General features: G+C 52.2%; 33 non-coding genes across 33 annotated transcripts; 11 read left to right on the top strand and 22 right to left on the bottom strand.

Moving 5' to 3' along the window:
- Positions 1 to 718: 718 nt before the first annotated feature.
- Positions 719 to 790, bottom strand: TRNAE-CUC (transfer RNA glutamic acid (anticodon CUC)). The gene has a single exon. It is a non-coding gene; the product is annotated as a tRNA-Glu (tRNA).
- Positions 791 to 1,408: 618 nt separating this feature from the next.
- TRNAE-UUC (transfer RNA glutamic acid (anticodon UUC)) lies at positions 1,409 to 1,480 on the bottom strand. The gene has a single exon. It is a non-coding gene; the product is annotated as a tRNA-Glu (tRNA).
- A 243-nt stretch (positions 1,481 to 1,723) lies between these two features.
- TRNAL-UAA (transfer RNA leucine (anticodon UAA)) lies at positions 1,724 to 1,806 on the top strand. The gene has a single exon. It is a non-coding gene; the product is annotated as a tRNA-Leu (tRNA).
- Positions 1,807 to 2,900: 1,094 nt separating this feature from the next.
- TRNAE-CUC (transfer RNA glutamic acid (anticodon CUC)) lies at positions 2,901 to 2,972 on the bottom strand. Its single transcript has one exon. It is a non-coding gene; the product is annotated as a tRNA-Glu (tRNA).
- Positions 2,973 to 3,590: 618 nt separating this feature from the next.
- Positions 3,591 to 3,662, bottom strand: TRNAE-UUC (transfer RNA glutamic acid (anticodon UUC)). The gene has a single exon. It is a non-coding gene; the product is annotated as a tRNA-Glu (tRNA).
- Positions 3,663 to 3,905: 243 nt separating this feature from the next.
- Positions 3,906 to 3,988, top strand: TRNAL-UAA (transfer RNA leucine (anticodon UAA)). The gene has a single exon. It is a non-coding gene; the product is annotated as a tRNA-Leu (tRNA).
- A 1,094-nt stretch (positions 3,989 to 5,082) lies between these two features.
- On the bottom strand, positions 5,083 to 5,154 carry TRNAE-CUC (transfer RNA glutamic acid (anticodon CUC)). The gene has a single exon. It is a non-coding gene; the product is annotated as a tRNA-Glu (tRNA).
- A 618-nt stretch (positions 5,155 to 5,772) lies between these two features.
- TRNAE-UUC (transfer RNA glutamic acid (anticodon UUC)) lies at positions 5,773 to 5,844 on the bottom strand. Its single transcript has one exon. It is a non-coding gene; the product is annotated as a tRNA-Glu (tRNA).
- Positions 5,845 to 6,087: 243 nt separating this feature from the next.
- TRNAL-UAA (transfer RNA leucine (anticodon UAA)) lies at positions 6,088 to 6,170 on the top strand. The gene has a single exon. It is a non-coding gene; the product is annotated as a tRNA-Leu (tRNA).
- A 1,094-nt stretch (positions 6,171 to 7,264) lies between these two features.
- Positions 7,265 to 7,336, bottom strand: TRNAE-CUC (transfer RNA glutamic acid (anticodon CUC)). Its single transcript has one exon. It is a non-coding gene; the product is annotated as a tRNA-Glu (tRNA).
- Positions 7,337 to 7,954: 618 nt separating this feature from the next.
- Positions 7,955 to 8,026, bottom strand: TRNAE-UUC (transfer RNA glutamic acid (anticodon UUC)). Its single transcript has one exon. It is a non-coding gene; the product is annotated as a tRNA-Glu (tRNA).
- Positions 8,027 to 8,269: 243 nt separating this feature from the next.
- Positions 8,270 to 8,352, top strand: TRNAL-UAA (transfer RNA leucine (anticodon UAA)). Its single transcript has one exon. It is a non-coding gene; the product is annotated as a tRNA-Leu (tRNA).
- Positions 8,353 to 9,446: 1,094 nt separating this feature from the next.
- On the bottom strand, positions 9,447 to 9,518 carry TRNAE-CUC (transfer RNA glutamic acid (anticodon CUC)). The gene has a single exon. It is a non-coding gene; the product is annotated as a tRNA-Glu (tRNA).
- Positions 9,519 to 10,136: 618 nt separating this feature from the next.
- TRNAE-UUC (transfer RNA glutamic acid (anticodon UUC)) lies at positions 10,137 to 10,208 on the bottom strand. The gene has a single exon. It is a non-coding gene; the product is annotated as a tRNA-Glu (tRNA).
- Positions 10,209 to 10,451: 243 nt separating this feature from the next.
- On the top strand, positions 10,452 to 10,534 carry TRNAL-UAA (transfer RNA leucine (anticodon UAA)). The gene has a single exon. It is a non-coding gene; the product is annotated as a tRNA-Leu (tRNA).
- Positions 10,535 to 11,628: 1,094 nt separating this feature from the next.
- TRNAE-CUC (transfer RNA glutamic acid (anticodon CUC)) lies at positions 11,629 to 11,700 on the bottom strand. Its single transcript has one exon. It is a non-coding gene; the product is annotated as a tRNA-Glu (tRNA).
- A 618-nt stretch (positions 11,701 to 12,318) lies between these two features.
- On the bottom strand, positions 12,319 to 12,390 carry TRNAE-UUC (transfer RNA glutamic acid (anticodon UUC)). The gene has a single exon. It is a non-coding gene; the product is annotated as a tRNA-Glu (tRNA).
- A 243-nt stretch (positions 12,391 to 12,633) lies between these two features.
- Positions 12,634 to 12,716, top strand: TRNAL-UAA (transfer RNA leucine (anticodon UAA)). The gene has a single exon. It is a non-coding gene; the product is annotated as a tRNA-Leu (tRNA).
- A 1,094-nt stretch (positions 12,717 to 13,810) lies between these two features.
- Positions 13,811 to 13,882, bottom strand: TRNAE-CUC (transfer RNA glutamic acid (anticodon CUC)). The gene has a single exon. It is a non-coding gene; the product is annotated as a tRNA-Glu (tRNA).
- Positions 13,883 to 14,500: 618 nt separating this feature from the next.
- On the bottom strand, positions 14,501 to 14,572 carry TRNAE-UUC (transfer RNA glutamic acid (anticodon UUC)). Its single transcript has one exon. It is a non-coding gene; the product is annotated as a tRNA-Glu (tRNA).
- A 243-nt stretch (positions 14,573 to 14,815) lies between these two features.
- Positions 14,816 to 14,898, top strand: TRNAL-UAA (transfer RNA leucine (anticodon UAA)). Its single transcript has one exon. It is a non-coding gene; the product is annotated as a tRNA-Leu (tRNA).
- Positions 14,899 to 15,992: 1,094 nt separating this feature from the next.
- TRNAE-CUC (transfer RNA glutamic acid (anticodon CUC)) lies at positions 15,993 to 16,064 on the bottom strand. Its single transcript has one exon. It is a non-coding gene; the product is annotated as a tRNA-Glu (tRNA).
- Positions 16,065 to 16,682: 618 nt separating this feature from the next.
- Positions 16,683 to 16,754, bottom strand: TRNAE-UUC (transfer RNA glutamic acid (anticodon UUC)). Its single transcript has one exon. It is a non-coding gene; the product is annotated as a tRNA-Glu (tRNA).
- Positions 16,755 to 16,997: 243 nt separating this feature from the next.
- TRNAL-UAA (transfer RNA leucine (anticodon UAA)) lies at positions 16,998 to 17,080 on the top strand. Its single transcript has one exon. It is a non-coding gene; the product is annotated as a tRNA-Leu (tRNA).
- Positions 17,081 to 18,174: 1,094 nt separating this feature from the next.
- On the bottom strand, positions 18,175 to 18,246 carry TRNAE-CUC (transfer RNA glutamic acid (anticodon CUC)). Its single transcript has one exon. It is a non-coding gene; the product is annotated as a tRNA-Glu (tRNA).
- Positions 18,247 to 18,864: 618 nt separating this feature from the next.
- On the bottom strand, positions 18,865 to 18,936 carry TRNAE-UUC (transfer RNA glutamic acid (anticodon UUC)). Its single transcript has one exon. It is a non-coding gene; the product is annotated as a tRNA-Glu (tRNA).
- A 243-nt stretch (positions 18,937 to 19,179) lies between these two features.
- TRNAL-UAA (transfer RNA leucine (anticodon UAA)) lies at positions 19,180 to 19,262 on the top strand. The gene has a single exon. It is a non-coding gene; the product is annotated as a tRNA-Leu (tRNA).
- Positions 19,263 to 20,356: 1,094 nt separating this feature from the next.
- Positions 20,357 to 20,428, bottom strand: TRNAE-CUC (transfer RNA glutamic acid (anticodon CUC)). The gene has a single exon. It is a non-coding gene; the product is annotated as a tRNA-Glu (tRNA).
- A 618-nt stretch (positions 20,429 to 21,046) lies between these two features.
- TRNAE-UUC (transfer RNA glutamic acid (anticodon UUC)) lies at positions 21,047 to 21,118 on the bottom strand. Its single transcript has one exon. It is a non-coding gene; the product is annotated as a tRNA-Glu (tRNA).
- Positions 21,119 to 21,361: 243 nt separating this feature from the next.
- Positions 21,362 to 21,444, top strand: TRNAL-UAA (transfer RNA leucine (anticodon UAA)). Its single transcript has one exon. It is a non-coding gene; the product is annotated as a tRNA-Leu (tRNA).
- A 1,094-nt stretch (positions 21,445 to 22,538) lies between these two features.
- On the bottom strand, positions 22,539 to 22,610 carry TRNAE-CUC (transfer RNA glutamic acid (anticodon CUC)). The gene has a single exon. It is a non-coding gene; the product is annotated as a tRNA-Glu (tRNA).
- Positions 22,611 to 23,228: 618 nt separating this feature from the next.
- Positions 23,229 to 23,300, bottom strand: TRNAE-UUC (transfer RNA glutamic acid (anticodon UUC)). The gene has a single exon. It is a non-coding gene; the product is annotated as a tRNA-Glu (tRNA).
- A 243-nt stretch (positions 23,301 to 23,543) lies between these two features.
- Positions 23,544 to 23,626, top strand: TRNAL-UAA (transfer RNA leucine (anticodon UAA)). Its single transcript has one exon. It is a non-coding gene; the product is annotated as a tRNA-Leu (tRNA).
- Positions 23,627 to 23,724: the final 98 nt, after the last annotated feature.

The following is a 23,724-nucleotide window of genomic DNA, read 5'->3' as shown; positions in this document are numbered from 1 at the left end:
AAAGGGTTCTCCACAGGCCTCTGGGAAAGAAATTGAGCAGAGTTTCCTGCCCCGCCTCCTCTCGCCTTCCGAACGGGCTTCCAAACGGGCAATGCCCTGACGGGTCCCCCACAACCTATCCTGCCCATGCCCACACCCCTGTATATGAGGGTGACCCATGTCCCTCACCCTCCATGCTCGAATGGAAGGCCTGTGTGTCCTGAGGGGAGCACCAGACAGGCATCTCTCAGGCCAGGCAGACACCTGTAGTACCTGTTAAGCTCCAAAGCCTGTACATTCCCAAGATGCAACACGTCACTATGCAAATCAGGCAGCCCTTGCCACACCCTCCCCGCCTCTGGCCTCTGCCGCTTTCCGTACGTGCAGCTCAGCTTTTTCTTACCCAGAGGCAGACTTCCGTTTTAGCAAACAGGTGGGTTGCAGTGGGTCCAGGACGCCATTTGGAGACAAAGCCTGCGGCCCAGTCAAAGGAGGACTACCTGCCACAGGCCATGGGGTCAGAAGCCTACAAAAGGAAGCGCGCCTCGGAATACAGGATCTCACTTGCTCAAGAGCCTTGCCTCCCACCATGGGAAGCAGCTCTAAAGGAACCTGGCGAAAATCATATTTTGAGCGATACTGCGTCATGCTAGGCAAATTGTGAGTCAGAAAAGCAACTTCATTTTGAGAAGCCCTGACCTACGGGAAGGAAAAGCTTTCAAGGTCAGAAGAGGGACTTTTCCCTGACCGGGAATCGAACCCGGGCCGCGGCGGTGAGAGCGCCGAATCCTAACCACTAGACCACCAGGGAGCCCAGAGCCGTGCAGCAAAAGTTCATACACTGCTCTCCGAGTGACAAAGCTCATGGGGGCTGAAAACATATTTTATTCTACAGCAAATATGAATCGGAACTTAATCCTCATGAAGCCACCAGACTGCCTGTCACTTCCAGGCACAGGCCATCCTCTCCCCCTTGCTACTGAACCGATGAATTCCTGCACAATCAGGATCCCCGGGAAAACCCAAGAGGGACACCTAGTGGCTGCTGATGGCGCACAGACAGCTGGTACACCTTCTCTCACCTATCTCGTTATTCAGCTTGCTGGAAGAATACATTGCGCTTAAGCGATTCAAGAGTGCAAAGGAGAAGAGTGCTCCAAAGTAGATGTATGCATCACAGCAGGGTTTTCCAGCAATTTACCTTTCTGTTGAGCTGGTACTGCACTTCACGCCAACATAGAGCACCTGACTGGGTGGGGGACTGCGTGCGCACAAAGGTGGCTTAGGTCAATGGGGGCAAAGCAACCTGGGGCACAGGAGAACAAGCCCAATTCCTCCGCTTTCATCTATTGGGAGGGGTGCCTTTTTAAAGACCTTCTTTTAAAAAAGATACACAGACAAATTAAGCAATCTATGCTTTAGAGGGATCTTCCCTGACCGGGAATCGAACCCGGGCCGCGGCGGTGAAAGCGCCAAATCCTAGCCACTAGACCACCAGGGAGTAGATGCTCTAGTGTAACTGCCCTGCTCACCCCCTTATTGTGACTAAGCTAACTCCAATATAAAAATTAACGGTAAGGTCCGAGTGGGAGAAAGTTAGGTGTCACACAGTGTGTTTGTTATAAGCAATTACTTTTAACCTCCTGCAAAAGCCTTTTAACTCTGCAATCACCTCTTGCTGGACAGCTGGTGCTACAGTAGCAAGCATAAAAAGGGAGTTGAAGAAAGTAAATCCTTGGGTCTCACCAGGGTGGCCGAGTGGTTAAGGCGTTGGACTTAAGATCCAATGGACGTTTGTCCGCATGGGTTCGAGCCCCATTCCTGGTATGGGTTTTCAGCAGGTTTGTAGGAACGTGCAGATGCTTTTGAAAAGCATTTTCCTCCGCCCTCCTCGGCCTCCCACTGCCCCTCCCCAACAGTCCCCATTCAAGCCTCAGGTGTGGAGTCTGCTGCTACTCTTCTACCAGCATGGATGCTTCCCAGAGCAATGAAGTGCCATCTACACAGAGCCCCTGCCTAGAGAAATACACCTCCTATGTCTTTTTCCACTATAGGGAGCAGGAGAAACTGATTGCTTCCTGGGCAACATGGGTCTGCCACTAGAATTTGCAGATTTCTCCCCTTTTTTTGATTTACGCCTACAGGCTCTCCCTTCCCAGTGGAGCAGGATCTGCTGATGCAGGCCCGGCTGGCTCAAACGTGCAAAGGGTTCTCCACAGGCCTCTGGGAAAGAAATTGAGCAGAGTTTCCTGCCCCGCCTCCTCTCGCCTTCCGAACGGGCTTCCAAACGGGCAATGCCCTGACGGGTCCCCCACAACCTATCCTGCCCATGCCCACACCCCTGTATATGAGGGTGACCCATGTCCCTCACCCTCCATGCTCGAATGGAAGGCCTGTGTGTCCTGAGGGGAGCACCAGACAGGCATCTCTCAGGCCAGGCAGACACCTGCAGTACCTGTTAAGCTCCAAAGCCTGTACATTCCCAAGATGCAACACGTCACTATGCAAATCAGGCAGCCCTTGCCACACCCTCCCCGCCTCTGGCCTCTGCCGCTTTCCGTACGTGCAGCTCAGCTTTTTCTTACCCAGAGGCAGACTTCCGTTTTAGCAAACAGGTGGGTTGCAGTGGGTCCAGGACGCCATTTGGAGACAAAGCCTGCGGCCCAGTCAAAGGAGGACTACCTGCCACAGGCCATGGGGTCAGAAGCCTACAAAAGGAAGCGCGCCTCGGAATACAGGATCTCACTTGCTCAAGAGCCTTGCCTCCCACCATGGGAAGCAGCTCTAAAGGAACCTTGCGAAAATCATATTTTGAGCGATACTGCGTCATGCTAGGCAAATTGTGAGTCAGAAAAGCAACTTCATTTTGAGAAGCCCTGACCTACGGGAAGGAAAAGCTTTCAAGGTCAGAAGAGGGACTTTTCCCTGACCGGGAATCGAACCCGGGCCGCGGCGGTGAGAGCGCCGAATCCTAACCACTAGACCACCAGGGAGCCCAGAGCCGTGCAGCAAAAGTTCATACACTGCTCTCCGAGTGACAAAGCTCATGGGGGCTGAAAACATATTTTATTCTACAGCAAATATGAATCGGAACTTAATCCTCATGATGCCACCAGACTGCCTGTCACTTCCAGGCACAGGCCATCCTCTCCCCCTTGCTACTGAACCGATGAATTCCTGCACAATCAGGATCCCCGGGAAAACCCAAGAGGGACACCTAGTGGCTGCTGATGGCGCACAGACAGCTGGTACACCTTCTCTCACCTATCTCGTTATTCAGCTTGCTGGAAGAATACATTGCGCTTAAGCGATTCAAGAGTGCAAAGGAGAAGAGTGCTCCAAAGTAGATGTATGCATCACAGCAGGGTTTTCCAGCAATTTACCTTTCTGTTGAGCTGGTACTGCACTTCACGCCAACATAGAGCACCTGACTGGGTGGGGGACTGCGTGCGCACAAAGGTGGCTTAGGTCAATGGGGGCAAAGCAACCTGGGGCACAGGAGAACAAGCCCCATTCCTCCGCTTTCATCTATTGGGAGGGGTGCCTTTTTAAAGACCTTCTTTTAAAAAAGATACACAGACAAATTAAGCAATCTATGCTTTAGAGGGATCTTCCCTGACCGGGAATCGAACCCGGGCCGCGGCGGTGAAAGCGCCAAATCCTAGCCACTAGACCACCAGGGAGTAGATGCTCTAGTGTGCCTGCCTTGCTCACCCCCTTATTGTGACTAAGCTAACTCCAATATAAAAATTAACGGTAAGGTCCGAGTGGGAGAAAGTTAGGTGTCACACAGTGTGTTTGTTATAAGCAATTACTTTTAACCTCCTGCAAAAGCCTTTTAACTCTGCAATCACCTCTTGCTGGACAGCTGGTGCTACAGCAGCAAGCATAAAAAGGGAGTTGAAGAAAGTAAATCCTTGGGTCTCACCAGGGTGGCCGAGTGGTTAAGGCGTTGGACTTAAGATCCAATGGACGTTTGTCCGCATGGGTTCGAGCCCCATTCCTGGTATGGGTTTTCAGCAGGTTTGTAGGAACGTGCAGATGCTTTTGAAAAGCATTTTCCTCCGCCCTCCTCGGCCTCCCACTGCCCCTCCCCAACAGTCCCCATTCAAGCCTCAGGTGTGGAGTCTGCTGCTACTCTTCTACCAGCATGGATGCTTCCCAGAGCAATGAAGTGCCATCTACACAGAGCCCCTGCCTAGAGAAATACACCTCCTATGTCTTTTTCCACTATAGGGAGCAGGAGAAACTGATTGCTTCCTGGGCAACATGGGTCTGCCACTAGAATTTGCAGATTTCTCCCCTTTTTTTGATTTACGCCTACAGGCTCTCCCTTCCCAGTGGAGCAGGATCTGCTGATGCAGGCCCGGCTGGCTCAAACGTGCAAAGGGTTCTCCACAGGCCTCTGGGAAAGAAATTGAGCAGAGTTTCCTGCCCCGCCTCCTCTCGCCTTCCGAACGGGCTTCCAAACGGGCAATGCCCTGACGGGTCCCCCACAACCTATCCTGCCCATGCCCACACCCCTGTATATGAGGGTGACCCATGTCCCTCACCCTCCATGCTCGAATGGAAGGCCTGTGTGTCCTGAGGGGAGCACCAGACAGGCATCTCTCAGGCCAGGCAGACACCTGCAGTACCTGTTAAGCTCCAAAGCCTGTACATTCCCAAGATGCAACACGTCACTATGCAAATCAGGCAGCCCTTGCCACACCCTCCCCGCCTCTGGCCTCTGCCGCTTTCCGTACGTGCAGCTCAGCTTTTTCTTACCCAGAGGCAGACTTCCGTTTTAGCAAACAGGTGGGTTGCAGTGGGTCCAGGACGCCATTTGGAGACAAAGCCTGCGGCCCAGTCAAAGGAGGACTACCTGCCACAGGCCATGGGGTCAGAAGCCTACAAAAGGAAGCGCGCCTCGGAATACAGGATCTCACTTGCTCAAGAGCCTTGCCTCCCACCATGGGAAGCAGCTCTAAAGGAACCTTGCGAAAATCATATTTTGAGCGATACTGCGTCATGCTAGGCAAATTGTGAGTCAGAAAAGCAACTTCATTTTGAGAAGCCCTGACCTACGGGAAGGAAAAGCTTTCAAGGTCAGAAGAGGGACTTTTCCCTGACCGGGAATCGAACCCGGGCCGCGGCGGTGAGAGCGCCGAATCCTAACCACTAGACCACCAGGGAGCCCAGAGCCGTGCAGCAAAAGTTCATACACTGCTCTCCGAGTGACAAAGCTCATGGGGGCTGAAAACATATTTTATTCTACAGCAAATATGAATCGGAACTTAATCCTCATGATGCCACCAGACTGCCTGTCACTTCCAGGCACAGGCCATCCTCTCCCCCTTGCTACTGAACCGATGAATTCCTGCACAATCAGGATCCCCGGGAAAACCCAAGAGGGACACCTAGTGGCTGCTGATGGCGCACAGACAGCTGGTACACCTTCTCTCACCTATCTCGTTATTCAGCTTGCTGGAAGAATACATTGCGCTTAAGCGATTCAAGAGTGCAAAGGAGAAGAGTGCTCCAAAGTAGATGTATGCATCACAGCAGGGTTTTCCAGCAATTTACCTTTCTGTTGAGCTGGTACTGCACTTCACGCCAACATAGAGCACCTGACTGGGTGGGGGACTGCGTGCGCACAAAGGTGGCTTAGGTCAATGGGGGCAAAGCAACCTGGGGCACAGGAGAACAAGCCCCATTCCTCCGCTTTCATCTATTGGGAGGGGTGCCTTTTTAAAGACCTTCTTTTAAAAAAGATACAGAGACAAATTAAGCAATCTATGCTTTAGAGGGATCTTCCCTGACCGGGAATCGAACCCGGGCCGCGGCGGTGAAAGCGCCAAATCCTAGCCACTAGACCACCAGGGAGTAGATGCTCTAGTGTGCCTGCCTTGCTCACCCCCTTATTGTGACTAAGCTAACTCCAATATAAAAATTAACGGTAAGGTCCGAGTGGGAGAAAGTTAGGTGTCACACAGTGTGTTTGTTATAAGCAATTACTTTTAACCTCCTGCAAAAGCCTTTTAACTCTGCAATCACCTCTTGCTGGACAGCTGGTGCTACAGCAGCAAGCATAAAAAGGGAGTTGAAGAAAGTAAATCCTTGGGTCTCACCAGGGTGGCCGAGTGGTTAAGGCGTTGGACTTAAGATCCAATGGACGTTTGTCCGCATGGGTTCGAGCCCCATTCCTGGTATGGGTTTTCAGCAGGTTTGTAGGAACGTGCAGATGCTTTTGAAAAGCATTTTCCTCCGCCCTCCTCGGCCTCCCACTGCCCCTCCCCAACAGTCCCCATTCAAGCCTCAGGTGTGGAGTCTGCTGCTACTCTTCTACCAGCATGGATGCTTCCCAGAGCAATGAAGTGCCATCTACACAGAGCCCCTGCCTAGAGAAATACACCTCCTATGTCTTTTTCCACTATAGGGAGCAGGAGAAACTGATTGCTTCCTGGGCAACATGGGTCTGCCACTAGAATTTGCAGATTTCTCCCCTTTTTTTGATTTACGCCTACAGGCTCTCCCTTCCCAGTGGAGCAGGATCTGCTGATGCAGGCCCGGCTGGCTCAAACGTGCAAAGGGTTCTCCACAGGCCTCTGGGAAAGAAATTGAGCAGAGTTTCCTGCCCCGCCTCCTCTCGCCTTCCGAACGGGCTTCCAAACGGGCAATGCCCTGACGGGTCCCCCACAACCTATCCTGCCCATGCCCACACCCCTGTATATGAGGGTGACCCATGTCCCTCACCCTCCATGCTCGAATGGAAGGCCTGTGTGTCCTGAGGGGAGCACCAGACAGGCATCTCTCAGGCCAGGCAGACACCTGTAGTACCTGTTAAGCTCCAAAGCCTGTACATTCCCAAGATGCAACACGTCACTATGCAAATCAGGCAGCCCTTGCCACACCCTCCCCGCCTCTGGCCTCTGCCGCTTTCCGTACGTGCAGCTCAGCTTTTTCTTACCCAGAGGCAGACTTCCGTTTTAGCAAACAGGTGGGTTGCAGTGGGTCCAGGACGCCATTTGGAGACAAAGCCTGCGGCCCAGTCAAAGGAGGACTACCTGCCACAGGCCATGGGGTCAGAAGCCTACAAAAGGAAGCGCGCCTCGGAATACAGGATCTCACTTGCTCAAGAGCCTTGCCTCCCACCATGGGAAGCAGCTCTAAAGGAACCTGGCGAAAATCATATTTTGAGCGATACTGCGTCATGCTAGGCAAATTGTGAGTCAGAAAAGCAACTTCATTTTGAGAAGCCCTGACCTACGGGAAGGAAAAGCTTTCAAGGTCAGAAGAGGGACTTTTCCCTGACCGGGAATCGAACCCGGGCCGCGGCGGTGAGAGCGCCGAATCCTAACCACTAGACCACCAGGGAGCCCAGAGCCGTGCAGCAAAAGTTCATACACTGCTCTCCGAGTGACAAAGCTCATGGGGGCTGAAAACATATTTTATTCTACAGCAAATATGAATCGGAACTTAATCCTCATGAAGCCACCAGACTGCCTGTCACTTCCAGGCACAGGCCATCCTCTCCCCCTTGCTACTGAACCGATGAATTCCTGCACAATCAGGATCCCCGGGAAAACCCAAGAGGGACACCTAGTGGCTGCTGATGGCGCACAGACAGCTGGTACACCTTCTCTCACCTATCTCGTTATTCAGCTTGCTGGAAGAATACATTGCGCTTAAGCGATTCAAGAGTGCAAAGGAGAAGAGTGCTCCAAAGTAGATGTATGCATCACAGCAGGGTTTTCCAGCAATTTACCTTTCTGTTGAGCTGGTACTGCACTTCACGCCAACATAGAGCACCTGACTGGGTGGGGGACTGCGTGCGCACAAAGGTGGCTTAGGTCAATGGGGGCAAAGCAACCTGGGGCACAGGAGAACAAGCCCAATTCCTCCGCTTTCATCTATTGGGAGGGGTGCCTTTTTAAAGACCTTCTTTTAAAAAAGATACACAGACAAATTAAGCAATCTATGCTTTAGAGGGATCTTCCCTGACCGGGAATCGAACCCGGGCCGCGGCGGTGAAAGCGCCAAATCCTAGCCACTAGACCACCAGGGAGTAGATGCTCTAGTGTAACTGCCCTGCTCACCCCCTTATTGTGACTAAGCTAACTCCAATATAAAAATTAACGGTAAGGTCCGAGTGGGAGAAAGTTAGGTGTCACACAGTGTGTTTGTTATAAGCAATTACTTTTAACCTCCTGCAAAAGCCTTTTAACTCTGCAATCACCTCTTGCTGGACAGCTGGTGCTACAGTAGCAAGCATAAAAAGGGAGTTGAAGAAAGTAAATCCTTGGGTCTCACCAGGGTGGCCGAGTGGTTAAGGCGTTGGACTTAAGATCCAATGGACGTTTGTCCGCATGGGTTCGAGCCCCATTCCTGGTATGGGTTTTCAGCAGGTTTGTAGGAACGTGCAGATGCTTTTGAAAAGCATTTTCCTCCGCCCTCCTCGGCCTCCCACTGCCCCTCCCCAACAGTCCCCATTCAAGCCTCAGGTGTGGAGTCTGCTGCTACTCTTCTACCAGCATGGATGCTTCCCAGAGCAATGAAGTGCCATCTACACAGAGCCCCTGCCTAGAGAAATACACCTCCTATGTCTTTTTCCACTATAGGGAGCAGGAGAAACTGATTGCTTCCTGGGCAACATGGGTCTGCCACTAGAATTTGCAGATTTCTCCCCTTTTTTTGATTTACGCCTACAGGCTCTCCCTTCCCAGTGGAGCAGGATCTGCTGATGCAGGCCCGGCTGGCTCAAACGTGCAAAGGGTTCTCCACAGGCCTCTGGGAAAGAAATTGAGCAGAGTTTCCTGCCCCGCCTCCTCTCGCCTTCCGAACGGGCTTCCAAACGGGCAATGCCCTGACGGGTCCCCCACAACCTATCCTGCCCATGCCCACACCCCTGTATATGAGGGTGACCCATGTCCCTCACCCTCCATGCTCGAATGGAAGGCCTGTGTGTCCTGAGGGGAGCACCAGACAGGCATCTCTCAGGCCAGGCAGACACCTGCAGTACCTGTTAAGCTCCAAAGCCTGTACATTCCCAAGATGCAACACGTCACTATGCAAATCAGGCAGCCCTTGCCACACCCTCCCCGCCTCTGGCCTCTGCCGCTTTCCGTACGTGCAGCTCAGCTTTTTCTTACCCAGAGGCAGACTTCCGTTTTAGCAAACAGGTGGGTTGCAGTGGGTCCAGGACGCCATTTGGAGACAAAGCCTGCGGCCCAGTCAAAGGAGGACTACCTGCCACAGGCCATGGGGTCAGAAGCCTACAAAAGGAAGCGCGCCTCGGAATACAGGATCTCACTTGCTCAAGAGCCTTGCCTCCCACCATGGGAAGCAGCTCTAAAGGAACCTTGCGAAAATCATATTTTGAGCGATACTGCGTCATGCTAGGCAAATTGTGAGTCAGAAAAGCAACTTCATTTTGAGAAGCCCTGACCTACGGGAAGGAAAAGCTTTCAAGGTCAGAAGAGGGACTTTTCCCTGACCGGGAATCGAACCCGGGCCGCGGCGGTGAGAGCGCCGAATCCTAACCACTAGACCACCAGGGAGCCCAGAGCCGTGCAGCAAAAGTTCATACACTGCTCTCCGAGTGACAAAGCTCATGGGGGCTGAAAACATATTTTATTCTACAGCAAATATGAATCGGAACTTAATCCTCATGATGCCACCAGACTGCCTGTCACTTCCAGGCACAGGCCATCCTCTCCCCCTTGCTACTGAACCGATGAATTCCTGCACAATCAGGATCCCCGGGAAAACCCAAGAGGGACACCTAGTGGCTGCTGATGGCGCACAGACAGCTGGTACACCTTCTCTCACCTATCTCGTTATTCAGCTTGCTGGAAGAATACATTGCGCTTAAGCGATTCAAGAGTGCAAAGGAGAAGAGTGCTCCAAAGTAGATGTATGCATCACAGCAGGGTTTTCCAGCAATTTACCTTTCTGTTGAGCTGGTACTGCACTTCACGCCAACATAGAGCACCTGACTGGGTGGGGGACTGCGTGCGCACAAAGGTGGCTTAGGTCAATGGGGGCAAAGCAACCTGGGGCACAGGAGAACAAGCCCCATTCCTCCGCTTTCATCTATTGGGAGGGGTGCCTTTTTAAAGACCTTCTTTTAAAAAAGATACACAGACAAATTAAGCAATCTATGCTTTAGAGGGATCTTCCCTGACCGGGAATCGAACCCGGGCCGCGGCGGTGAAAGCGCCAAATCCTAGCCACTAGACCACCAGGGAGTAGATGCTCTAGTGTGCCTGCCTTGCTCACCCCCTTATTGTGACTAAGCTAACTCCAATATAAAAATTAACGGTAAGGTCCGAGTGGGAGAAAGTTAGGTGTCACACAGTGTGTTTGTTATAAGCAATTACTTTTAACCTCCTGCAAAAGCCTTTTAACTCTGCAATCACCTCTTGCTGGACAGCTGGTGCTACAGCAGCAAGCATAAAAAGGGAGTTGAAGAAAGTAAATCCTTGGGTCTCACCAGGGTGGCCGAGTGGTTAAGGCGTTGGACTTAAGATCCAATGGACGTTTGTCCGCATGGGTTCGAGCCCCATTCCTGGTATGGGTTTTCAGCAGGTTTGTAGGAACGTGCAGATGCTTTTGAAAAGCATTTTCCTCCGCCCTCCTCGGCCTCCCACTGCCCCTCCCCAACAGTCCCCATTCAAGCCTCAGGTGTGGAGTCTGCTGCTACTCTTCTACCAGCATGGATGCTTCCCAGAGCAATGAAGTGCCATCTACACAGAGCCCCTGCCTAGAGAAATACACCTCCTATGTCTTTTTCCACTATAGGGAGCAGGAGAAACTGATTGCTTCCTGGGCAACATGGGTCTGCCACTAGAATTTGCAGATTTCTCCCCTTTTTTTGATTTACGCCTACAGGCTCTCCCTTCCCAGTGGAGCAGGATCTGCTGATGCAGGCCCGGCTGGCTCAAACGTGCAAAGGGTTCTCCACAGGCCTCTGGGAAAGAAATTGAGCAGAGTTTCCTGCCCCGCCTCCTCTCGCCTTCCGAACGGGCTTCCAAACGGGCAATGCCCTGACGGGTCCCCCACAACCTATCCTGCCCATGCCCACACCCCTGTATATGAGGGTGACCCATGTCCCTCACCCTCCATGCTCGAATGGAAGGCCTGTGTGTCCTGAGGGGAGCACCAGACAGGCATCTCTCAGGCCAGGCAGACACCTGCAGTACCTGTTAAGCTCCAAAGCCTGTACATTCCCAAGATGCAACACGTCACTATGCAAATCAGGCAGCCCTTGCCACACCCTCCCCGCCTCTGGCCTCTGCCGCTTTCCGTACGTGCAGCTCAGCTTTTTCTTACCCAGAGGCAGACTTCCGTTTTAGCAAACAGGTGGGTTGCAGTGGGTCCAGGACGCCATTTGGAGACAAAGCCTGCGGCCCAGTCAAAGGAGGACTACCTGCCACAGGCCATGGGGTCAGAAGCCTACAAAAGGAAGCGCGCCTCGGAATACAGGATCTCACTTGCTCAAGAGCCTTGCCTCCCACCATGGGAAGCAGCTCTAAAGGAACCTTGCGAAAATCATATTTTGAGCGATACTGCGTCATGCTAGGCAAATTGTGAGTCAGAAAAGCAACTTCATTTTGAGAAGCCCTGACCTACGGGAAGGAAAAGCTTTCAAGGTCAGAAGAGGGACTTTTCCCTGACCGGGAATCGAACCCGGGCCGCGGCGGTGAGAGCGCCGAATCCTAACCACTAGACCACCAGGGAGCCCAGAGCCGTGCAGCAAAAGTTCATACACTGCTCTCCGAGTGACAAAGCTCATGGGGGCTGAAAACATATTTTATTCTACAGCAAATATGAATCGGAACTTAATCCTCATGATGCCACCAGACTGCCTGTCACTTCCAGGCACAGGCCATCCTCTCCCCCTTGCTACTGAACCGATGAATTCCTGCACAATCAGGATCCCCGGGAAAACCCAAGAGGGACACCTAGTGGCTGCTGATGGCGCACAGACAGCTGGTACACCTTCTCTCACCTATCTCGTTATTCAGCTTGCTGGAAGAATACATTGCGCTTAAGCGATTCAAGAGTGCAAAGGAGAAGAGTGCTCCAAAGTAGATGTATGCATCACAGCAGGGTTTTCCAGCAATTTACCTTTCTGTTGAGCTGGTACTGCACTTCACGCCAACATAGAGCACCTGACTGGGTGGGGGACTGCGTGCGCACAAAGGTGGCTTAGGTCAATGGGGGCAAAGCAACCTGGGGCACAGGAGAACAAGCCCCATTCCTCCGCTTTCATCTATTGGGAGGGGTGCCTTTTTAAAGACCTTCTTTTAAAAAAGATACAGAGACAAATTAAGCAATCTATGCTTTAGAGGGATCTTCCCTGACCGGGAATCGAACCCGGGCCGCGGCGGTGAAAGCGCCAAATCCTAGCCACTAGACCACCAGGGAGTAGATGCTCTAGTGTGCCTGCCTTGCTCACCCCCTTATTGTGACTAAGCTAACTCCAATATAAAAATTAACGGTAAGGTCCGAGTGGGAGAAAGTTAGGTGTCACACAGTGTGTTTGTTATAAGCAATTACTTTTAACCTCCTGCAAAAGCCTTTTAACTCTGCAATCACCTCTTGCTGGACAGCTGGTGCTACAGCAGCAAGCATAAAAAGGGAGTTGAAGAAAGTAAATCCTTGGGTCTCACCAGGGTGGCCGAGTGGTTAAGGCGTTGGACTTAAGATCCAATGGACGTTTGTCCGCATGGGTTCGAGCCCCATTCCTGGTATGGGTTTTCAGCAGGTTTGTAGGAACGTGCAGATGCTTTTGAAAAGCATTTTCCTCCGCCCTCCTCGGCCTCCCACTGCCCCTCCCCAACAGTCCCCATTCAAGCCTCAGGTGTGGAGTCTGCTGCTACTCTTCTACCAGCATGGATGCTTCCCAGAGCAATGAAGTGCCATCTACACAGAGCCCCTGCCTAGAGAAATACACCTCTTATGTCTTTTTCCACTATAGGGAGCAGGAGAAACTGATTGCTTCCTGGGCAACATGGGTCTGCCACTAGAATTTGCAGATTTCTCCCCTTTTTTTGATTTACGCCTACAGGCTCTCCCTTCCCAGTGGAGCAGGATCTGCTGATGCAGGCCCGGCTGGCTCAAACGTGCAAAGGGTTCTCCACAGGCCTCTGGGAAAGAAATTGAGCAGAGTTTCCTGCCCCGCCTCCTCTCGCCTTCCGAACGGGCTTCCAAACGGGCAATGCCCTGACGGGTCCCCCACAACCTATCCTGCCCATGCCCACACCCCTGTATATGAGGGTGACCCATGTCCCTCACCCTCCATGCTCGAATGGAAGGCCTGTGTGTCCTGAGGGGAGCACCAGACAGGCATCTCTCAGGCCAGGCAGACACCTGTAGTACCTGTTAAGCTCCAAAGCCTGTACATTCCCAAGATGCAACACGTCACTATGCAAATCAGGCAGCCCTTGCCACACCCTCCCCGCCTCTGGCCTCTGCCGCTTTCCGTACGTGCAGCTCAGCTTTTTCTTACCCAGAGGCAGACTTCCGTTTTAGCAAACAGGTGGGTTGCAGTGGGTCCAGGACGCCATTTGGAGACAAAGCCTGCGGCCCAGTCAAAGGAGGACTACCTGCCACAGGCCATGGGGTCAGAAGCCTACAAAAGGAAGCGCGCCTCGGAATACAGGATCTCACTTGCTCAAGAGCCTTGCCTCCCACCATGGGAAGCAGCTCTAAAGGAACCTGGCGAAAATCATATTTTGAGCGATACTGCGTCATGCTAGGCAAATTGTGAGTCAGAAAAGCAACTTCATTTTGAGAAGCCCTGACCTACGGGAAGGAAAAGCTTTCAAGGTCAGAAGAGGGACTTTTCCCTGACCGGGAATCGAACCCGGGCCGCGGCGGTGAGAGCGCCGAATCCTAACCACTAGACCACCAGGGAGCCCAGAGCCGTGCAGCAAAAGTTCATACACTGCTCTCCGAGTGACAAAGCTCATGGGGGCTGAAAACATATTTTATTCTACAGCAAATATGAATCGGAACTTAATCCTCATGAAGCCACCAGACTGCCTGTCACTTCCAGGCACAGGCCATCCTCTCCCCCTTGCTACTGAACCGATGAATTCCTGCACAATCAGGATCCCCGGGAAAACCCAAGAGGGACACCTAGTGGCTGCTGATGGCGCACAGACAGCTGGTACACCTTCTCTCACCTATCTCGTTATTCAGCTTGCTGGAAGAATACATTGCGCTTAAGCGATTCAAGAGTGCAAAGGAGAAGAGTGCTCCAAAGTAGATGTATGCATCACAGCAGGGTTTTCCAGCAATTTACCTTTCTGTTGAGCTGGTACTGCACTTCACGCCAACATAGAGCACCTGACTGGGTGGGGGACTGCGTGCGCACAAAGGTGGCTTAGGTCAATGGGGGCAAAGCAACCTGGGGCACAGGAGAACAAGCCCAATTCCTCCGCTTTCATCTATTGGGAGGGGTGCCTTTTTAAAGACCTTCTTTTAAAAAAGATACACAGACAAATTAAGCAATCTATGCTTTAGAGGGATCTTCCCTGACCGGGAATCGAACCCGGGCCGCGGCGGTGAAAGCGCCAAATCCTAGCCACTAGACCACCAGGGAGTAGATGCTCTAGTGTAACTGCCTTGCTCACCCCCTTATTGTGACTAAGCTAACTCCAATATAAAAATTAACGGTAAGGTCCGAGTGGGAGAAAGTTAGGTGTCACACAGTGTGTTTGTTATAAGCAATTACTTTTAACCTCCTGCAAAAGCCTTTTAACTCTGCAATCACCTCTTGCTGGACAGCTGGTGCTACAGTAGCAAGCATAAAAAGGGAGTTGAAGAAAGTAAATCCTTGGGTCTCACCAGGGTGGCCGAGTGGTTAAGGCGTTGGACTTAAGATCCAATGGACGTTTGTCCGCATGGGTTCGAGCCCCATTCCTGGTATGGGTTTTCAGCAGGTTTGTAGGAACGTGCAGATGCTTTTGAAAAGCATTTTCCTCCGCCCTCCTCGGCCTCCCACTGCCCCTCCCCAACAGTCCCCATTCAAGCCTCAGGTGTGGAGTCTGCTGCTACTCTTCTACCAGCATGGATGCTTCCCAGAGCAATGAAGTGCCATCTACACAGAGCCCCTGCCTAGAGAAATACACCTCCTATGTCTTTTTCCACTATAGGGAGCAGGAGAAACTGATTGCTTCCTGGGCAACATGGGTCTGCCACTAGAATTTGCAGATTTCTCCCCTTTTTTTGATTTACGCCTACAGGCTCTCCCTTCCCAGTGGAGCAGGATCTGCTGATGCAGGCCCGGCTGGCTCAAACGTGCAAAGGGTTCTCCACAGGCCTCTGGGAAAGAAATTGAGCAGAGTTTCCTGCCCCGCCTCCTCTCGCCTTCCGAACGGGCTTCCAAACGGGCAATGCCCTGACGGGTCCCCCACAACCTATCCTGCCCATGCCCACACCCCTGTATATGAGGGTGACCCATGTCCCTCACCCTCCATGCTCGAATGGAAGGCCTGTGTGTCCTGAGGGGAGCACCAGACAGGCATCTCTCAGGCCAGGCAGACACCTGCAGTACCTGTTAAGCTCCAAAGCCTGTACATTCCCAAGATGCAACAGGTCACTATGCAAATCAGGCAGCCCTTGCCACACCCTCCCCGCCTCTGGCCTCTGCCGCTTTCCGTACGTGCAGCTCAGCTTTTTCTTACCCAGAGGCAGACTTCCGTTTTAGCAAACAGGTGGGTTGCAGTGGGTCCAGGACGCCATTTGGAGACAAAGCCTGCGGCCCAGTCAAAGGAGGACTACCTGCCACAGGCCATGGGGTCAGAAGCCTACAAAAGGAAGCGCGCCTCGGAATACAGGATCTCACTTGCTCAAGAGCCTTGCCTCCCACCATGGGAAGCAGCTCTAAAGGAACCTTGCGAAAATCATATTTTGAGCGATACTGCGTCATGCTAGGCAAATTGTGAGTCAGAAAAGCAACTTCATTTTGAGAAGCCCTGACCTACGGGAAGGAAAAGCTTTCAAGGTCAGAAGAGGGACTTTTCCCTGACCGGGAATCGAACCCGGGCCGCGGCGGTGAGAGCGCCGAATCCTAACCACTAGACCACCAGGGAGCCCAGAGCCGTGCAGCAAAAGTTCATACACTGCTCTCCGAGTGACAAAGCTCATGGGGGCTGAAAACATATTTTATTCTACAGCAAATATGAATCGGAACTTAATCCTCATGATGCCACCAGACTGCCTGTCACTTCCAGGCACAGGCCATCCTCTCCCCCTTGCTACTGAACCGATGAATTCCTGCACAATCAGGATCCCTGGGAAAACCCAAGAGGGACACCTAGTGGCTGCTGATGGCGCACAGACAGCTGGTACACCTTCTCTCACCTATCTCGTTATTCAGCTTGCTGGAAGAATACATTGCGCTTAAGCGATTCAAGAGTGCAAAGGAGAAGAGTGCTCCAAAGTAGATGTATGCATCACAGCAGGGTTTTCCAGCAATTTACCTTTCTGTTGAGCTGGTACTGCACTTCACGCCAACATAGAGCACCTGACTGGGTGGGGGACTGCGTGCGCACAAAGGTGGCTTAGGTCAATGGGGGCAAAGCAACCTGGGGCACAGGAGAACAAGCCCCATTCCTCCGCTTTCATCTATTGGGAGGGGTGCCTTTTTAAAGACCTTCTTTTAAAAAAGATACACAGACAAATTAAGCAATCTATGCTTTAGAGGGATCTTCCCTGACCAGGAATCGAACCCGGGCCGCGGCGGTGAAAGCGCCGAATCCTAGCCACTAGACCACCAGGGAGTAGATGCTCTAGTGTGCCTGCCTTGCTCACCCCCTTATTGTGACTAAGCTAACTCCAATATAAAAATTAACGGTAAGGTCCGAGTGGGAGAAAGTTAGGTGTCACACAGTGTGTTTGTTATAAGCAATTACTTTTAACCTCCTGCAAAAGCCTTTTAACTCTGCAATCACCTCTTGCTGGACAGCTGGTGCTACAGCAGCAAGCATAAAAAGGGAGTTGAAGAAAGTAAATCCTTGGGTCTCACCAGGGTGGCCGAGTGGTTAAGGCGTTGGACTTAAGATCCAATGGACGTTTGTCCGCATGGGTTCGAGCCCCATTCCTGGAATGGGTTTTCAGCAGGTTTGTAGGAACGTGCAGATGCTTTTGAAAAGCATTTTCCTCCGCCCTCCTCGGCCTCCCACTGCCCCTCCCCAACAGTCCCCATTCAAGCCTCAGGTGTGGAGTCTGCTGCTACTCTTCTACCAGCATGGATGCTTCCCAGAGCAATGAAGTGCCATCTACACAGAGCCCCTGCCTAGAGAAATACACCTCCTATGTCTTTTTCCACTATAGGGAGCAGGAGAAACTGATTGCTTCCTGGGCAACATGGGTCTGCCGCTAGAATTTGCAGATTTCTCCCCTTTTTTTGATTTACGCCTACAGGCTCTCCCTTCCCAGTGGAGCAGGATCTGCTGATGCAGGCCCGGCTGGCTCAAACGTGCAAAGGGTTCTCCACAGGCCTCTGGGAAAGAAATTGAGCAGAGTTTCCTGCCCCGCCTCCTCTCGCCTTCCGAACGGGCTTCCAAACGGGCAATGCCCTGACGGGTCCCCCACAACCTATCCTGCCCATGCCCACACCCCTGTATATGAGGGTGACCCATGTCCCTCACCCTCCATGCTCGAATGGAAGGCCTGTGTGTCCTGAGGGGAGCACCAGACAGGCATCTCTCAGGCCAGGCAGACACCTGCAGTACCTGTTAAGCTCCAAAGCCTGTACATTCCCAAGATGCAACAGGTCACTATGCAAATCAGGCAGCCCTTGCCACACCCTCCCCGCCTCTGGCCTCTGCCGCTTTCCGTACGTGCAGCTCAGCTTTTTCTTACCCAGAGGCAGACTTCCGTTTTAGCAAACAGGTGGGTTGCAGTGGGTCCAGGACGCCATTTGGAGACAAAGCCTGCGGCCCAGTCAAAGGAGGACTACCTGCCACAGGCCATGGGGTCAGAAGCCTACAAAAGGAAGCGCGCCTCGGAATACAGGATCTCACTTGCTCAAGAGCCTTGCCTCCCACCATGGGAAGCAGCTCTAAAGGAACCTTGCGAAAATCATATTTTGAGCGATACTGCGTCATGCTAGGCAAATTGTGAGTCAGAAAAGCAACTTCATTTTGAGAAGCCCTGACCTACGGGAAGGAAAAGCTTTCAAGGTCAGAAGAGGGACTTTTCCCTGACCGGGAATCGAACCCGGGCCGCGGCGGTGAGAGCGCCGAATCCTAACCACTAGACCACCAGGGAGCCCAGAGCCGTGCAGCAAAAGTTCATACACTGCTCTCCGAGTGACAAAGCTCATGGGGGCTGAAAACATATTTTATTCTACAGCAAATATGAATCGGAACTTAATCCTCATGATGCCACCAGACTGCCTGTCACTTCCAGGCACAGGCCATCCTCTCCCCCTTGCTACTGAACCGATGAATTCCTGCACAATCAGGATCCCCGGGAAAACCCAAGAGGGACACCTAGTGGCTGCTGATGGCGCACAGACAGCTGGTACACCTTCTCTCACCTATCTCGTTATTCAGCTTGCTGGAAGAATACATTGCGCTTAAGCGATTCAAGAGTGCAAAGGAGAAGAGTGCTCCAAAGTAGATGTATGCATCACAGCAGGGTTTTCCAGCAATTTACCTTTCTGTTGAGCTGGTACTGCACTTCACGCCAACATAGAGCACCTGACTGGGTGGGGGACTGCGTGCGCACAAAGGTGGCTTAGGTCAATGGGGGCAAAGCAACCTGGGGCACAGGAGAACAAGCCCCATTCCTCCGCTTTCATCTATTGGGAGGGGTGCCTTTTTAAAGACCTTCTTTTAAAAAAGATACACAGACAAATTAAGCAATCTATGCTTTAGAGGGATCTTCCCTGACCGGGAATCGAACCCGGGCCGCGGCGGTGAAAGCGCCAAATCCTAGCCACTAGACCACCAGGGAGTAGATGCTCTAGTGTGCCTGCCTTGCTCACCCCCTTATTGTGACTAAGCTAACTCCAATATAAAAATTAACGGTAAGGTCCGAGTGGGAGAAAGTTAGGTGTCACACAGTGTGTTTGTTATAAGCAATTACTTTTAACCTCCTGCAAAAGCCTTTTAACTCTGCAATCACCTCTTGCTGGACAGCTGGTGCTACAGCAGCAAGCATAAAAAGGGAGTTGAAGAAAGTAAATCCTTGGGTCTCACCAGGGTGGCCGAGTGGTTAAGGCGTTGGACTTAAGATCCAATGGACGTTTGTCCGCATGGGTTCGAGCCCCATTCCTGGTATGGGTTTTCAGCAGGTTTGTAGGAACGTGCAGATGCTTTTGAAAAGCATTTTCCTCCGCCCTCCTCGGCCTCCCACTGCCCCTCCCCAACAGTCCCCATTCAAGCCTCAGGTGTGGAGTCTGCTGCTACTCTTCTACCAGCATGGATGCTTCCCAGAGCAATGAAGTGCCATCTACACAGAGCCCCTGCCTAGAGAAATACACCTCCTATGTCTTTTTCCACTATAGGGAGCAGGAGAAACTGATTGCTTCCTGGGCAACATGGGTCTGCCACTAGAATTTGCAGATTTCTCCCCTTTTTTTGATTTACGCCTACAGGCTCTCCCTTCCCAGTGGAGCAGGATCTGCTGATGCAGGCCCGGCTGGCTCAAACGTGCAAAGGGTTCTCCACAGGCCTCTGGGAAAGAAATTGAGCAGAGTTTCCTGCCCCGCCTCCTCTCGCCTTCCGAACGGGCTTCCAAACGGGCAATGCCCTGACGGGTCCCCCACAACCTATCCTGCCCATGCCCACACCCCTGTATATGAGGGTGACCCATGTCCCTCACCCTCCATGCTCGAATGGAAGGCCTGTGTGTCCTGAGGGGAGCACCAGACAGGCATCTCTCAGGCCAGGCAGACACCTGCAGTACCTGTTAAGCTCCAAAGCCTGTACATTCCCAAGATGCAACACGTCACTATGCAAATCAGGCAGCCCTTGCCACACCCTCCCCGCCTCTGGCCTCTGCCGCTTTCCGTACGTGCAGCTCAGCTTTTTCTTACCCAGAGGCAGACTTCCGTTTTAGCAAACAGGTGGGTTGCAGTGGGTCCAGGACGCCATTTGGAGACAAAGCCTGCGGCCCAGTCAAAGGAGGACTACCTGCCACAGGCCATGGGGTCAGAAGCCTACAAAAGGAAGCGCGCCTCGGAATACAGGATCTCACTTGCTCAAGAGCCTTGCCTCCCACCATGGGAAGCAGCTCTAAAGGAACCTTGCGAAAATCATATTTTGAGCGATACTGCGTCATGCTAGGCAAATTGTGAGTCAGAAAAGCAACTTCATTTTGAGAAGCCCTGACCTACGGGAAGGAAAAGCTTTCAAGGTCAGAAGAGGGACTTTTCCCTGACCGGGAATCGAACCCGGGCCGCGGCGGTGAGAGCGCCGAATCCTAACCACTAGACCACCAGGGAGCCCAGAGCCGTGCAGCAAAAGTTCATACACTGCTCTCCGAGTGACAAAGCTCATGGGGGCTGAAAACATATTTTATTCTACAGCAAATATGAATCGGAACTTAATCCTCATGATGCCACCAGACTGCCTGTCACTTCCAGGCACAGGCCATCCTCTCCCCCTTGCTACTGAACCGATGAATTCCTGCACAATCAGGATCCCCGGGAAAACCCAAGAGGGACACCTAGTGGCTGCTGATGGCGCACAGACAGCTGGTACACCTTCTCTCACCTATCTCGTTATTCAGCTTGCTGGAAGAATACATTGCGCTTAAGCGATTCAAGAGTGCAAAGGAGAAGAGTGCTCCAAAGTAGATGTATGCATCACAGCAGGGTTTTCCAGCAATTTACCTTTCTGTTGAGCTGGTACTGCACTTCACGCCAACATAGAGCACCTGACTGGGTGGGGGACTGCGTGCGCACAAAGGTGGCTTAGGTCAATGGGGGCAAAGCAACCTGGGGCACAGGAGAACAAGCCCCATTCCTCCGCTTTCATCTATTGGGAGGGGTGCCTTTTTAAAGACCTTCTTTTAAAAAAGATACAGAGACAAATTAAGCAATCTATGCTTTAGAGGGATCTTCCCTGACCGGGAATCGAACCCGGGCCGCGGCGGTGAAAGCGCCAAATCCTAGCCACTAGACCACCAGGGAGTAGATGCTCTAGTGTGCCTGCCTTGCTCACCCCCTTATTGTGACTAAGCTAACTCCAATATAAAAATTAACGGTAAGGTCCGAGTGGGAGAAAGTTAGGTGTCACACAGTGTGTTTGTTATAAGCAATTACTTTTAACCTCCTGCAAAAGCCTTTTAACTCTGCAATCACCTCTTGCTGGACAGCTGGTGCTACAGCAGCAAGCATAAAAAGGGAGTTGAAGAAAGTAAATCCTTGGGTCTCACCAGGGTGGCCGAGTGGTTAAGGCGTTGGACTTAAGATCCAATGGACGTTTGTCCGCATGGGTTCGAGCCCCATTCCTGGTATGGGTTTTCAGCAGGTTTGTAGGAACGTGCAGATGCTTTTGAAAAGCATTTTCCTCCGCCCTCCTCGGCCTCCCACTGCCCCTCCCCAACAGTCCCCATTCAAGCCTCAGGTGTGGAGTCTGCTGCTACTCTTCTACCAGCATGGATGCTTCCCAGAGCAATGAAGTGCCATCTACACAGAGCCCCTGCCTAGAGAAATACACCTCCTATGTCTTTTTCCACTATAGGGAGCAGGAGAAACTGATTGCTTCCTGGGCAACATGGGTCTGCCACTAGAATTTGCAGATTTCTCCCCTTTTTTTGATTTACGCCTACAGGCTCTCCCTTCCCAGTGGAGCAGGATCTGCTGATGCAGGCCCGGCTGGCTCAAACGTGCAAAGGGTTCTCCACAGGCCTCTGGGAAAGAAATTGAGCAGAGTTTCCTGCCCCGCCTCCTCTCGCCTTCCGAACGGGCTTCCAAACGGGCAATGCCCTGACGGGTCCCCCACAACCTATCCTGCCCATGCCCACACCCCTGTATATGAGGGTGACCCATGTCCCTCACCCTCCATGCTCGAATGGAAGGCCTGTGTGTCCTGAGGGGAGCACCAGACAGGCATCTCTCAGGCCAGGCAGACACCTGTAGTACCTGTTAAGCTCCAAAGCCTGTACATTCCCAAGATGCAACACGTCACTATGCAAATCAGGCAGCCCTTGCCACACCCTCCCCGCCTCTGGCCTCTGCCGCTTTCCGTACGTGCAGCTCAGCTTTTTCTTACCCAGAGGCAGACTTCCGTTTTAGCAAACAGGTGGGTTGCAGTGGGTCCAGGACGCCATTTGGAGACAAAGCCTGCGGCCCAGTCAAAGGAGGACTACCTGCCACAGGCCATGGGGTCAGAAGCCTACAAAAGGAAGCGCGCCTCGGAATACAGGATCTCACTTGCTCAAGAGCCTTGCCTCCCACCATGGGAAGCAGCTCTAAAGGAACCTGGCGAAAATCATATTTTGAGCGATACTGCGTCATGCTAGGCAAATTGTGAGTCAGAAAAGCAACTTCATTTTGAGAAGCCCTGACCTACGGGAAGGAAAAGCTTTCAAGGTCAGAAGAGGGACTTTTCCCTGACCGGGAATCGAACCCGGGCCGCGGCGGTGAGAGCGCCGAATCCTAACCACTAGACCACCAGGGAGCCCAGAGCCGTGCAGCAAAAGTTCATACACTGCTCTCCGAGTGACAAAGCTCATGGGGGCTGAAAACATATTTTATTCTACAGCAAATATGAATCGGAACTTAATCCTCATGAAGCCACCAGACTGCCTGTCACTTCCAGGCACAGGCCATCCTCTCCCCCTTGCTACTGAACCGATGAATTCCTGCACAATCAGGATCCCCGGGAAAACCCAAGAGGGACACCTAGTGGCTGCTGATGGCGCACAGACAGCTGGTACACCTTCTCTCACCTATCTCGTTATTCAGCTTGCTGGAAGAATACATTGCGCTTAAGCGATTCAAGAGTGCAAAGGAGAAGAGTGCTCCAAAGTAGATGTATGCATCACAGCAGGGTTTTCCAGCAATTTACCTTTCTGTTGAGCTGGTACTGCACTTCACGCCAACATAGAGCACCTGACTGGGTGGGGGACTGCGTGCGCACAAAGGTGGCTTAGGTCAATGGGGGCAAAGCAACCTGGGGCACAGGAGAACAAGCCCAATTCCTCCGCTTTCATCTATTGGGAGGGGTGCCTTTTTAAAGACCTTCTTTTAAAAAAGATACACAGACAAATTAAGCAATCTATGCTTTAGAGGGATCTTCCCTGACCGGGAATCGAACCCGGGCCGCGGCGGTGAAAGCGCCAAATCCTAGCCACTAGACCACCAGGGAGTAGATGCTCTAGTGTAACTGCCTTGCTCACCCCCTTATTGTGACTAAGCTAACTCCAATATAAAAATTAACGGTAAGGTCCGAGTGGGAGAAAGTTAGGTGTCACACAGTGTGTTTGTTATAAGCAATTACTTTTAACCTCCTGCAAAAGCCTTTTAACTCTGCAATCACCTCTTGCTGGACAGCTGGTGCTACAGTAGCAAGCATAAAAAGGGAGTTGAAGAAAGTAAATCCTTGGGTCTCACCAGGGTGGCCGAGTGGTTAAGGCGTTGGACTTAAGATCCAATGGACGTTTGTCCGCATGGGTTCGAGCCCCATTCCTGGTATGGGTTTTCAGCAGGTTTGTAGGAACGTGCAGATGCTTTTGAAAAGCATTTTCCTCCGCCCTCCTCGGCCTCCCACTGCCCCTCCCCAACAGTCCCCA

Source organism: Lissotriton vulgaris, chromosome 4_1 (genome assembly GCF_964263255.1).
Source record: "Lissotriton vulgaris chromosome 4_1, aLisVul1.2, whole genome shotgun sequence".
Taxonomy (NCBI): domain Eukaryota; kingdom Metazoa; phylum Chordata; class Amphibia; order Caudata; family Salamandridae; genus Lissotriton; species Lissotriton vulgaris.
Note: the sequence above shows the minus strand (reverse complement) of the source record. Positions and strands in the feature narration are given on the sequence as shown.